This window comes from Oryctolagus cuniculus, chromosome X, assembly GCF_051225735.1.
Source record: "Oryctolagus cuniculus isolate XC-2025 breed Fujian yellow rabbit chromosome X, ASM5122573v1, whole genome shotgun sequence".
Lineage (NCBI taxonomy): Eukaryota > Metazoa > Chordata > Mammalia > Lagomorpha > Leporidae > Oryctolagus > Oryctolagus cuniculus.
In genome coordinates this window covers 115,023,848-115,036,543 of record NC_142888.1, presented here as the reverse complement: position 1 = coordinate 115,036,543, position 12,696 = coordinate 115,023,848, and the positions used below count along the sequence as shown (strand labels likewise).

At 39.5% G+C, this 12,696-nt stretch overlaps 1 pseudogene; it reads right to left on the bottom strand.

Annotated features, from left to right (window-relative positions):
- Nucleotides 1–990: 990 nt before the first annotated feature.
- Nucleotides 991–2,096, bottom strand: LOC100353123 (small ubiquitin-related modifier 1 pseudogene; annotated as a pseudogene).
- Between the last annotated feature and the right edge of the window lie 10,600 nt (nucleotides 2,097–12,696).

The window sequence follows — 12,696 nt, the reverse complement described above, 5'->3', positions numbered from 1 at the left end:
CCTGACAAGAATTCCAAAAGCAGCAAAAATTGCCTGGTACAGGAGGGTGTGAGATGGACTAGTAGGAAGAACATATGGTTAGAGTTTAGAGGTTGGAATACAATTTATGGCTCCACCACTTATTAGCTGTGTGACTTTGGGTAAGCCATTTGATCTCTCTGGACCTCAGTTCTTCAACTGTAAAATAATGTCTGTTTCTCTAGGCTCGAGATAATACCTAAATCCCTTGGCAATTAGCAGATGCTCAAAAATTAATGTTGTCGGCCGGCGCCGCAGCTCAGTAGGCTAATCCTCCACCTTGTGGCGCCAGCACACCGGGTTCTAGTCCCGGTCGGGGCGCCGGATTCTGTCCCAGTTGCCCCTCTTCCAGGCCAGCTCTCGGCTGTGGCCAGGGAGTGCAGTGGAGGATGGCTCAAGTGCTTGGGCCCTGCACCCCATGGGAGACCAGGATAAGTACCTGGCTCCTGCCTTCAGATAGGCGTGGTGCGCCGGCCGCAGCGGCCATTGGAGGGTGAACCAACGGCAAAAGGAAGACCTTTCTCTCTCACTGTCCACTCTGCCTGTCAAAAAAAAAAAAATTAATGTTGCCTTCTTCCCAATCATTGCCCCCTCCAAAAAAAAAAAAGACACAGAAAACTCATTCCTTGTACTTCAGAAGCATACATTCTAGTAACCAAATCAACAAGAATACACTTGAGAACAATTAAATAGCCACCACACATCACATGAGTAGGACAGAGGAAAACACTTCCAAAAATACTGAAAAGGTCACAGAAGCTTCTTAGAGGAGGCAAACTTTACCAGCACGTTTCATTTCCATCTTTGCATTTTGAGAATGTACACGTAATATATGGTATGTAGACATATTTTTGTTCCATGTATGGGTGAAGAAATGGGTTCAGAGAAGGCTAGTGACGTGTTTAAGGTAATATAGCTTATAATTAGCAGATCTGAGTCTTGAATACAGGTTTTCTGGTTATAGATGTAGTATTTTTTTTATGGTTTTTGCAAATATCGTTTATTTTAATGAAGCTGGTACAGACAATGTCCATTTAAAACCCATATCCCAGGCCAAAAAGTACAAATGAAATCAAAAGGAGCAGTGTTCTGTTGTACACTTCTGCATGAGTAATTTTATTAACTGCTTATGAAAATCAGAACTTTTCTGGGATCTTCTGACAAGATTTTTTTTTAATCTTAATTAAAATGCTTTCTCTTCAGTGAAGCCATCTTTGGAGTTAGTCATTTCTCTCACCAAATCTGTCGTCTTGACACCAACCTGATATTCCTCTTCTTTTGGTCCAGACCGTCAGATGTTTAGAAATAGCTTTGAGTCAAGGAAAGGTCATTTTTCCACAGTTCCGTCCTCTGAAGAACTTCCATCTCCCACTGAAAGTCACAGTCCAGGAGTGAAGCAATCACCTGTTAGGATCTCAGGGCCAATTGGAAAGTCATTCTTAATCATCACCACAAGCCTGAAAACGCACAGTCCTGAAAAAGGTGGCCTCTCTGTGTACACACGGAATCTTAAAAAAGAGAGGGCCCTCTGAAGGGGGCTGAGGCTTGATCACCAAAAATCAGCACAATGAAAACAAGAATGGATAGCACTAGAATTCAAATTACCAGATATTTTAAAGAGATGGGGTGCCAGTTTTCAATTCCATTTTTTGAACACCACATTGCAAAAGAACTATTTTTAAAAATAAAAAAGGATTAAGGGAAAAGAAAAAAAATAAAGAGTATCTAAACCGTTGAATGACCCCCTGTTTGTTCCTGATAAACTTCAATCACATCTTCTTCCTCCATTCCCAGTTCTTTTGGAGTACGATTATCAGCAAATCTCTGACCTTCAAAGAGAAACCTGAGTGAATTCATTGGAACGCCCTGTCTTTGACAGTATGATTCTTTGAGTTTCTTGAGATGTGTTGTCATTTTCACTTTGAAATGAATCTCACTGCTATCCTGTCCAATGACTTTGAGTTTAATGTACTCTCCTTCCTTCTTATCCTCCAAGTCCTCAGTTGAAGGTTTTGCCTCCTGGTCAGACATGGTGATGGTGGCTTTCCCTGGGGCTCTCCACACAGCAGCGGCCTCGGGTAGGCAGAACCTCGCTCCGGGGTTTACAAATCCTTTTTTAGATGTAGTATTCTTTCTAAATGAATGCTGCTGAGCCTGGGTGGATAGAGAGGATTTGGTTAGGGGAAGAGAGTATGAGGCATGAAACACAGTTGGAGGGGCTGGTGCTGTAGCACAACGCCCTGTTGAAGCCCTGCTCCTGAGTACATAAGAATGTAACTGTATTTGGAAATAAGGGTGTAAAAAGGTGATTTTAGTTAAAAGAGACCTTCAGGGAGGGGCCTCATCCAATCTGACTGGCATCCTTGTAAGAAGAAGTGTGGGGGCCAGTGCTGTGGCATAGCAGGTAAAAGCCACTGCCTGTGATACTGGCATCCCATGTGGGTGCTGTTTCAAGTCCCGGCTGCTCCACTTCTGATCTAGCTCCCTGCTAGTGTACCTGGGAAGGCAGTGGAGGATGACCCAAGTAATTGGGCCCCTGCACTCATGTGGGAGACCTGGAGGAGGCTCCTGACTCCTGGTGTCAGCCTGGCCTAGCCCTTGATGTTGTGGCCATTTGAGGAGTGAATCAGTAGATAGAAGACCTCTCTCTCTCTCTCTCTCTCTGTGTGTGTACTTCTGACTTTCAAATTAATAAATGATTGAATCATTTAGAAAAAATAAATATGGACACACACACAGAGAAACTTGTGTCATGTGCACAAGAACAAAGATCACCCTGAGAAGACGGTGAGAGGCGTCTATCTACAAAATAAGGAGAGAGGCATCACCAGAAACTAACCCTACCAACACCTTGATCTTATACTTCCAGCCTCTAGAACCATGAGAAAAGCCCAGTTGTTTAAGACACTTGATCTGTGGGATCTAACAGAACTGGTCACTCCCCAATTGGCCATAACGGCCGGAGCTGCGCAGATCTGAAGCCAGGAGCAAGGAGCTTCCTCTGGGTCTTCCAATGCAGGTGCAGCGGCCCAAGCACTTGGGCCATCTTCCAGTGCTTTCCCCAGCTCTAACAGAGTCACACCAGCCTATTGTGTGACTTCAGTGTTTACATTCACTTTCTCATTTCATCCACTCCCTTGGCTCTAAATACCATTTGTTGAATAGTATTTTCTGACAAGTCCTAAATTTATAAATCTAGTCTGCTTATTTCTTGTGGCCAAATACCTACCACACATCTCCAGTTAGAGGTTGAATAGGCATCTTTGAACTTAATGAGGTAAAATGAGAATTTTATGACCCTAACATGCATGCTTTTACCACTTATTAAATTAGAGCTGTTCACTCTGGCTTCAGAATCAGCCCTAAAGGCATTCAGATCCGGCTGAAAAGCCCATGAGAGTATTTCAGGCATGGAAAGCCAAGACACTCTGGCAAAAACAAAACAAAACAAAACAAAAACAAACAAAAAAAAACCCTACATGAAAGATCTCTGCGAGTGAGATCCCAGTGAAAAGAACAGGTCATCAAAGAAGGAGGTACCTTTCTCTGAAGGGAGGAGAGAACTTCCACTTTGACTATGACCTTGTCTAAATAAGATAAGAGTCGGTGAACTCAAAAGGCTTCCATAGCCTTGGAAACTCATGACTGGAGCATAGGGAGACTACTGATGCCATAATCAGGAGTGTCAATTTGTAAAGTCAACAACAGGAGTCACTGTGCACTTACTCCTCATGTAGGATCTCTGTCCTTAATGTGCTGTACATTGAGATTTAATGCTATAACGAGTACTCAAACAGTATTTTTCACTTTGTGTTTCTATGTGGGTGCAAACTGTTGAAATCTTTACTTAATATATACTAAACTGATCTTCTGTATATAAAGAAAATTGAAAATGAATCTTGATATGAATGGAAGGGGAGAGAGAGTGGGAAAGGGGAGGGTTGCGGGTGGGAGGGAAGTCATTGGGGGGGGAAGCCAATGGAATCCATAAGCTGTACTTTGGAAATCTATATTCATTAAATAAAAGTTAAAAAAAGCACTATGGGAAATATGATTACAATTACTATATAGATGTGTGTGTATATATATATGTATATATACATATATTCACATATACATACATATACATATACATATATATACATACACAATGGAAAACCAGATTGATAGTGATAGACCAAAATTTTGAGATGGAATTATCTGATGGTTGTGTGCTTGAATTTATGTGGACTTTAGAATTTTTCTATAATAAATATATATTTTATGAAAAAAAATGTGCCACAGGGAAAAAAAAAAATTAGAGCTGTTTCCTTGTACACCTCTATTAAGGTGGGCTATGATTGCATTATTAGTTAGCCTTTGGCTCGTTTGTTTTTGCTCTTATCACAATCCTGTTGACTCATATTGGACTTGAGATATTTTTCACTTAGAGTGCCATCAGGACAAATTTCTTTATTTATTTATCTATGTATTTATTTTTAAAGATTTATTAATTCACTTTTAAGTCAGAGCTACACAGAGAAGGAGAGGCAGAGAGAGAGAGAGAGGTCTTCCGTCTGCTGGTCACTCCCCAATTGGCTGTAACGGCCGGAGCTGCGCAGATCTGAAGCCAGGAGCAAGGAGCTTCCTCTGAGTCTTCCCATGCAGTGCAGCGGCCCAAGCACTTGAGCCATCTTCCAGTGCTTTCCCCAGGCCATAGCAGAGAGCTGGATCAGAGCTGGAGCAGCCGGGTCTCGAACCAGTGCCCATATGGTATACCAGCACTGCAGCGGAGGGTTTACTTGCTAAGCCACAGCACCAACCCTGACAAATATTCTTTATAATGTACTTTGGCAATTGACATTTTAATAACTTTAGTTCTTTCACTTCTTCCTTATCAAAGTTAATCTTCTTGATTTTGTCATATTTTTATTACAAGTCTATATTTTGAAACTTAGTTCTGACAATCATTATGTTTACTCTGTCTTCCTTTTTTATTGAAAAATTTGATCAGCATGACTATTTTCACATAAATCTTGAAAAATAAAGTTGAACAATTTAAGATTAAGAAAAGAACATGGTATTATTCTAGTAATCCATTCCAAATTGTCAGCAATCCAATGTTCTATGCTTTGTTGCAGCTACCAAACCAGTTGCAGATAGAGCTAAGTAACAATCTAGCTCTTGCATCACAATATGGTTTCCATGTCTAAAATTTATGGCTGGGTTACTTCAGTTCTTTCAGTATTTCATCATAAAGCAAAATGGTCTAAAACAAGGTAACACTGGAAATACAAAGTTATTTAAAAGCATTTGGCTATACTCATTTACTAGTACTGATATGATTACCTAGCTGTGTTGAGAAAAAATGGGGTTCTTATCTTAACTGAGGATCACATTTTCTGTTTGGCATCAATTGTACAGTGATATTATAGAAATATATAAAAATGCATTCCTAATCTAAAAATTATAATGTTAATTTCCCAAGGTCATTATTTTTCAAGATTCTTCTTAAATATGTCCTTAGAAAATGTATTTCTAGAATTTCATGAAATTATATTTGGGATTTCCTTTGTTCAGAAGTTTAGTAAGCTACTGGTTTATCTACCAAGTAAATAAAGTTACAGGAAGAGTTTTGCAATTTTCATCTATTTCTGTTGTCACCATTTTCCACTATGTCACACGGCTTAATTCTTAACTTAAGCCTAACTTAAACGTTTCAAATATTAGTAGACTTCATTTACTTCTTTCAAGTGACAGGATCTACAAATACTTCAGAATTCATCTATGGGATAAAACTCTTTTTTAAAAAAATATTTTATTTATTTATTTTGAGAGGCAAAGTTACAGACAGTGAGAGGGAGAGACAGAGAGAAAGGTCTTCCATCTGATGGTTCACTCTCCAAATGGCCGCAATCGCTGGAGCTGAGCCAATCTGAAGCTAGGAGTCAGAAGGTTCTTCCGGGTCTCCCATATGGGTGTAAGGGCCCAAGCACTTGGGCTATCTTCCACTTCTTTCCCAGGCCATAGCAGAGGCCTGGATTGGAAGAGGACTAGAACCAGCACCCATATGGGATGCGAGTGCCGCAGGCAGAGGATTAACCTACTGTGCCACAGCACTGGCCCCTGGAATCAAATTCTTAATACTCTCCCAGATGCCAAGCTACCCAACTTCTCTAAATGCCAGGCACAAGGTTCTGTTTATCCACGGGTAAACTTCAGTCAGTTACACAGGTATCCTCGATTTCTGTTCTAAAAGGTGGATAAATCATACCATAAAACTCAGAAAGTTGGTGCCTTAGTCATTAATGTAGTTGCATTTTATTTCTCACATATGCTATTTTAGCTGTGAAAATACTATGAGTGGTTGCATTTAAACAAATTGAAACTAACATGGTTCCAAACACTAATTCTCCTCCACCATATTTCAAAATTAGTTATAAATTAGTAAATATGGGAGGATGAAAAAAATTGATGAGACATCAAAAATACTTCATCACAAACTAGACTTTTGCCATGAAATTATTTTGACATGACCTGGCATCTTTTTCCCCCCATTTCTGATATTAATAAAAATTGTTTAATTAGGATTGCAGTTTGTTCAACTTTAAGTGCAATCAAGATTTTTTTGTACACTAACTTGTGAAATAATTTTATGAGGTAAAAATCACCTGGTCTTTGGGGCTGGTGCTGTGACATGGCAGGTTCAGTTGCTGTCTGCAGTGCTGGCATTCCTTATGGGCACCGGTTCAATTCTTGGCTGCTCCACCTCTGATCCAGCTCTCTGCTGTGGCCTGGGAAAGCAGTGGAAGATGGCCCAAGTCCTTGGGCCCCTGCACCCATGTGGGAGACCAGGAAGAAGCTCCTGGCTCCTGGCTTTGGATTGGCCCAGGTCCGGCCATTGCATCTATTTGGGGAGTGAACCAGCAGGTGGAAGACTCTCTCTCCCTCTCTCTCTCTCTCTCTCTCTCTGCATCTGCCTTTATATAAATAAATGAATTTTAACAATAAAACAACTGGGGGCTGGTGCTGTGGCGTGGTGGGCTAAGCCTCTGGCTGCAGTGCCAGCATTCCGTATGGGCACCAGCTCAAGTCCCAGCTTTTCCTCTTCCAATCCAGCTCTCTGCTATGGCCTAGGAAATCAGTGGAAGATGGCTCAAGTGTTTGGGTCATTGCACCCATGTGGGAGACCTGGAAGAACCCCCTGGCTCCTGGCTTCAGATCCTCTCAGCTCTGGTCACTGCAGCCATTTGGGGAGTGAATCAGTGGATGGAAGACCTTTCTCTCCGTTTCTCCCTCTCTCTATCTGTAACTCTACCTCTCAAATAAATAAATAAATAAAATCTTTAAAAACAAACAAAAATTAATAAAACATCTGGTCTTGAAGAGGAAGGTAGTCCTAGAAAGTTTTCTATCCTCAAATGAAAACATAAATTATTTTCTTCTGTATCTGAATTTATCTATCTTCTTTTAAACTTCCACTTTTATATGCTCCTTATCCTATTGTACTTGCATAACATCTTTTATGGAATTCTTTGTTTTCATGTACAGTCAACTCTTGATTATCTCAATTCAACAATACAATTGAACAACTATTTATTGAACACTTGCTAATAGTACAACTAGTCTAAAATAGCAATTTAAAAATAATTCATATTTGGTTTTGTAATACATTATGATTTTATTATAAAATACCTTGATTTGTATAGTGCTTTATAATTTTCAGAGTACTTTCACATACATTATCTCATTTGATTTTATGCAGATTCACTTCGCTACTTAGAAGAGGCTGATTTGGCATAGGCTGATTGATATTAATATTAATTTGCATTCACTAAGCACACACTGACTGAACAGCAGGGGCAGGAGCCTGCTGGAGTGTGCTGCAGAAAAGGGGAAGCTCATGTGCGATTACAGCTCTGAGGTGGACAATAGAGCTGATGCACATAATAGGGTGGTAATGACCACACATACACACTGGCATATATGCCTTAATTTATTTTTCTATTGCTATTAACCACTGAAACAGGCATTTTGGAGGCTTAAAATGGATAGCTAATTATGATAGGCAAATAGGATGGCATAATCATTGTGTTTGGATGAGTCACTCACTTGAGATCTAGTAGGTGAGGAAACCTCTGTGACGATCAGTATTGACTCTGGAAAAAGAATTTATATGGACATGAACAAAGTAACCACAGATGAGAGTTCAGCATCAGCTCACACAGTGGAGGCTGCTGGCAGCAGATCCATTAGCAGAGGAGCCTTAGATATCGATTTAGTTAAATATGGATCAGTGACCATGTTACTTCAGGAAGAACATTCAGAGTTAGATTCCATCAAAGGACAGGATGAGAACAGCAGAGAATATAAGCACCAGTTTTGGAGTGTGAGATCAAATCTCAGCTCTCGTACCTGTTAACTATGAATAGGAGCTGTTCTGGCTACAAAAAAGTTCACAACTCACAAAGCTCATGAGGATTCCATTAGATGATTTGTGTAAAGGTCTCAATACAATGCCAAGCAGAGATTAAGCACTCAATATATGCTAGCTACCACTTATAATAGTTTTAAAAAGCTACAAGGTTGACTATTTGGAAACAGAGTGGCTGTAGTAGTCATCATACGGTTGCTCTGGGCAGCAGGTGTACTGTATAGGGACAGGTAACTAGAGAGGAAACAAGGTCATATGATATATGCAGAAGCCTAGAGTCTTCTCTTTTAATGAGCTTGGATCACAAGGAAGCTGGCTGGATCTCTACATGTCAACTCTACTTGCTTAGTTTGGGCTTGGATTTGCAACTGCAGCAGCACCAAAACAGCTGGAAAGCATGAGGAAAGAACATGCAAACATGAATGCAGAGCAGCAAAGCAGCAGCACTTGACTGATAAAGGCTTCCATCAGAATACAAACAGGGAGATAGAAGGAGAGATGCTCTCAGAAGCAAGAAGGCTATGAGAACTGGAGAAATGGTTTGGGCACCAGTCATTCTGGATTAATGCAATGTGGTGGAAACACAACAGGTAGACAAGGAAGTTGCTCTTAGGTCCTTTGGGACTACAAACACTTTTGGAAATTTGATGAAAGCTATGAGGGGACTTCAAAAATTCATAGAAAATAAGGGAATTGAAAAATAAGTTTGTTTTGATGCCACAAATTGAAATCCATCCAGTTTTTTCCTGTGAAGCATCTCCATGAACTTTTTAAAGTCTCCCCATATGTGCTGTCCCAGAAAAGAAGCAGATGTACACCTACCCACAAAAAATTTCATGCAATTTCAAAGGATTTATGGAGCCCCATAAACACAGGTTAAGAACCTATGCTATCTAAGATGTAGGCTAGACTAGAAGTGGTGTCACAAATATGAGCTGGGAGTTTCAAATCTCAAAAGGTAATAAAATGATTGCCTAGTGTTTATCTAAGTAGTTTTTTAATCAGTTTATTGAGATATAGTTGACCAATATTGAGTAAAATGGGAAAAAGTTGTTCAAACATTCTTACCAGTTCTTGAACACTGCCAACCTAAGCGAGCATTTCCTTACCAAAAAACTACCAGTTTCCACTAAATGAGCCAGACCGGCACTCATGAATATTTCCAGGTTCCAACAGGCTACTTTAATGCAGAAGACTAAAGAAAGGGTCAAATACCAGAAAAGAGCTCTCCCTGTTGGGCAAGAGATTGATTCAGAATTTCAGCTCATGATCTGTTGTTATTTACCTCTTTACATCTCTCTGTACTTCACAGTAAGAAGAATTAGTACTGGGTCTCAGAGCTACGAAGCTATGAAGGTACTTCAAAAACTTCATGGAACATGCAAGCAGAAGATGCTTATTCTGCAGCCAAAAGGTTTGAGATCCATGCATATGAGGGGTCTTCAATAAGTTTGTGGAAAACGTGTGTTATGAAAAAAAGCTATGCAAGAGGTCAGTGCTGTGGCACAGTGGTTTAATTCACCACTTACAACACTGACATCCATTATCAGAATGCCAATTCAAGTCCTACCTTCCTATTAAGCTACCTGCCAATTTGCCTGAGAAAGCAGTGGAAGATGGCCCAAATATTTAGATCTTTGCCACCTGTATGGGAGACCACGATGGAGTTCCTGGCTTCTAGCTTCAGCATTGTCCAGACATAGCTGTTGTGGCCATTTGGAGAGTGAACCAGTACATGGAAGATCTCTCTCTCTCTTTCTTCCCTTCCTCGATCCATCCCTCTCTCTCTTTTTCTTTCTCTGGGTTTCAAATAAATAAATAATTCTTAAATCTTTAAAAAATATGCAGGAGTTCCATATTATTTTGCACCAAAATAAAATTATCATTTCATTCAATTTGCCATGAACTTTCTGAAGTCCTCTTGTATTTATTTTATGTACTACCTTGCTCTTTCTCAGCCCTGCCTGCAGTACAGTCTATATGGGAAAGATAGAAGAGCATTATCTGAGCACTTTAATGGCCAGGAATTGAGTCACCATAATAAATAATAGAATATTTCTTGTTTGGACACCTCCAAGTTCCACAACTCCAGAAATAGCAATTTAAATGACTAAATTTTCTTCTCCATTGACTTTAATGAAGATCTCCTTAGATTCATCCATCTGGCAAACCTAAACTCTCAAATACTGCTGTGTTTGACTTGGGCCAAGAATGTCTGAGAAATGGGCTGTTGTTATGCAACTGAATTTGGATTAAATGTTCTCATGACAAAACCCTAAAAGGTTAGGGGTTCATTTTTAAGTGTTAACATACTCCAACACAACTGCAGTGGCATTTCAAACATTGAAGATGATGGCTCTAAAGCTGTTTTTACTTCTCTTCTTTCTCTTTCTCTTAAGGATATCTTTAGCATCTATCAACCTGGAATGTTTGGATCTTGAATCTTCCCTTTTTCCCTTGCCACTGGAGGCCAAGTCAAACAAATGCAGTCCTGAGTGAATCTTTTACAAGTTTTATATCTGAATGCCAGCACTAAGGGTTGTAAGGTCCTTCCCTGCCAAGTGACCCTCATTTCAGGCTAGAGGTCACCTAAATGCAGAAAAGGTAAACACTGACTTTGAGAAATCTGGAGACTGGACATGAAAGGGTAAAACTAAAATTAGGGTAGGATAAAGGTGAAATGAGGTATCAGAAAGCACAGGGAACATAGAACTTAAAGTTCTCAGCCTAGAAACTGAGCCCAATTTTAGGTTTAAGATTACAATATTTATATATTTGGACTTAAGACATTGATAGTTTAATAATCTAGGTTAATAATCTAAAACTGCCTGGGTGGGCATTATTTTAAGCAATTGTTTTTTCATTTCCTGTACTTTATATAATGGTCCTAAGATGATATTAATAAAGATGTGTCACATATTCATTGAAATGTAATGATAATATTGAATTAATCATTGTTAAACATTCTTCTTTAAATTTTCAAATGAATTATCATTTAATCACAAATTTGTCCTGGGGTTAAACTAATATCGACCACGACTCTGAAAATCTCACGACTCTGAAAATCACATGCAGGCCTTTTCAGTACATTAGGCCACCAGATTCAAAATTAATTTCCCTGAATGCTGTCAAGAAGAGTGATTTAGTTGTTCATGTGGGCAGCACTTCTCAACTTTGCAACATTCAAGACCAAACTCAGAATAGCTCACGTCTTGGCTGGAAGGGAACTATCTGGATCAACTTGAGAGTGGATGAGACTCAACACAGATACCCGTACTTTTGCAGTCTCAAAATAAAAGAGATACAACATCTCTTTTTTGCATTGATCTGATACCTTGACTTCTGGGAGTTTGCCAGCTTTTGATTAGGCAATGCTTGCTCTGCTCTTTTCTCTACCTCTCTCATCAAAGGCACTTGAGTGTATACAGATTGTTTCATTTTTGAAAGATAATAAGATTGAATACTGTGCATAATAGCTTATATTTACTTTTCTAGGTGCTATTCTACACAATTACCCATGTCATCCCATTTGATCCTCACAATAACTCTAAAGAAGGTTGTGATCCTCTTTTACAGCTAAGAGGTTCCAAGGTTGTTAACTGTCTGGGGTCACCCATTTAATAAGGGGAAGTTCCAGGATGTGAATCTGTGTCAAGCTGACCTGAAGACTCCAAGAGTTTATATATAAAAGTGACTTTGACTTGCGTTAAATGAAATAAGTGAGGCACAGAAAGACAAATACTGCATGTTCTCACTGATATGTGGAAGCTAAAAAAGTTGATCTCATGGAAGCGGAGAGTAGAAAACAGTGGTGATCAGAGCCTGGAAAGGCTGTGGGGAGGAGGATGGAAGGACAATGTTTAATGGGTACAGGGGTGCTGTTGGGTAGGAGGATAACTTTCAAAGTTCTACAGCACAGCAGGATAATGATGGTTGGCAACAATTAGTTGACTAGCTCAAAATAGCTATTAGAGAGGACGGATTTTGAATGTTCCCAACACAAAGAAATGATAATTGTCTAAGGCTATGGACATGCCAATGACCCTGATCTGATCATTACACCCTGTATGGAAATGGTGACACTGAAAACCATAAATATGTACAGTGACCATGTGACAACTAAAAAGTTTTAAAAATAAATAAGTTAAATTTAAAAATGTTGCTTTCACAGATTCATACCACCTCCCAAGATAATAGCATTTCTAGTAGTAGGAAGTCACTGGCATGAGCATATTATAAAGCCTAGGGCTTAGACTTTTCCCACT